Below are 1,707 nucleotides of genomic sequence, written 5' to 3' on the forward strand. Positions count from 1 at the left end.
GCTGCAGGTGGACAAAACCTAGACTTGGATGCATTTGAAGCAACTTTGCTTGAGATGTCAAAATTTGAAGGCCTTGGTGGTCTCCCTTAAGTTGAAGTACATTTGCTAGAGACTCTAGTAGTAGAAGGCCTCCCCGAAGGTGAAGTGTGTTTACCTAAGAGGCCAGTAGTAGAAGACCTCCTTGAAGCTGAAATTTTTTTACCAGAGAGACAGTAGTAGAAGGCCTACGTTGTACCCTTGAACTTGATGGATCATTACATGAGACCTCAACATTTGAAACCCTGGGTAGTTTAATTAAAATTGATTCACATGTATGTAACGGTCCAACATTGGAAATCCCAGGTTCTTTTCTTGAACCTACTACATGCTTGGATTTTGAAACCAAAGTTGATCTAATGCTTCCTTTTTCATATTTGTTCCTCTGTGGCCCCAGTGGTTAAATGGCAGCAAAACAAAACCATCGGAAGTAAAATAAATACATGTAAACCATCCCAACTAAACAAGCAAGAAAAGAGCCCTGTTATTGACCTCAATATATCCACACGTAGTTACTTATTTGAAACAGAGGCCAACGCATAAATCCCAGTAGCAGTGAACTCAAATCATTCACCTCATGCTACATACTAACATCTGGGTATTGATATATGATAAATAAATCAGACAATTGTTTAAACACACATAATTTATACAACCATGGATGATGTACATACCATGGATGATGACTTTGTTGTAGCACTCGTATTCTTGACATCAACACCAAACCTCCTACACACCCAATTCTAATTGTTAACTCTAATTGGTAAAAACCCCAAAATATCTGCAAAATACCATAGCATCATATTGGAAAGCTGAATCTACCTTGGCATTTTCTTATCAGCAAGTTAATTCTGCTTCCTAGATTTCCTATGGACATAGTATTACACACCCAAAGCATCACATACAACATTTTTCTTCATCAGCCCCCGCTAGAAGAGGGTTTAAAATGCCTAAATAAGCATATGGCTAGAGGAAAATGCTTGACCAGAGAGGCTAAGCTCACAATCAAAACCTCTTTATAAAATTGAAGTTTCCACTATGTGCTGATAAAACATGAGTACTACAAAAGGGTTTTGCAAATTTAAAAAAAAATTACATATGTTCTAGGAATGAAAAAGCATGCTCACTCTAGCTTGATCTCATCACCCCCATTGGGTTTTGAAGCATGGCACCCTAGGTTCTCAATGTCTGATAAAACCCTTCTAGGCCTCGTTTCGGCCCGCGTCACCACTACATCATAAAGAATGCATATAACCTCTATCAAATCAACCTTTGTTTTACACTAGTCATATAGAGCCATTGATATTCATATAAACACTAATAAATATGTATTACATATTTGTTGATATTATGTTTTGGTATGGGGTTTGGACAGTAGAATACTATAAAATACCTTTGCTAGCCATCGGCCTCTTCAGCTTTGCCGCCCTATTTTCGATTCCAATTTTGGTTTTCTGAAAAGACAAACACAAAGCATTCAATAACTATTGAACAATCAAACCCCTCCAAAACTAATAAGGAAGTCATAATTGAGCACGATCTTGACCTTAAACATAAAATCAAATTGAAATATAAGAAAATACACCAATACCAGCAGTGAAGAGAGATCTTCTCTTGAGATGGCCAACAATAGACTTCTTGTAACCGTTTCAGAAGAAAGGCATGATTTGA

At 37.2% G+C, this 1,707-nt stretch overlaps 1 long non-coding RNA gene across 1 annotated transcript; it reads right to left on the reverse strand.

Moving 5' to 3' along the window:
- Positions 1 to 343: 343 nt before the first annotated feature.
- On the reverse strand, positions 344 to 1,491 carry LOC149157273 (uncharacterized). The gene is made up of 3 exons (XR_016261546.1): positions 1,430 to 1,491; positions 1,164 to 1,266; positions 344 to 765 (listed from the first exon to the last, which is right to left on the reverse strand). It is a non-coding gene; the product is annotated as an uncharacterized LOC149157273 (long non-coding RNA).
- Between the last annotated feature and the right edge of the window lie 216 nt (positions 1,492 to 1,707).

Source organism: Pinus tabuliformis, chromosome 5_2 (genome assembly GCF_031772625.1).
Source record: "Pinus tabuliformis cultivar Carrire ecotype Pingquan chromosome 5_2, CPIR1, whole genome shotgun sequence".
NCBI classification, from domain to species: domain Eukaryota; kingdom Viridiplantae; phylum Streptophyta; class Pinopsida; order Pinales; family Pinaceae; genus Pinus; species Pinus tabuliformis.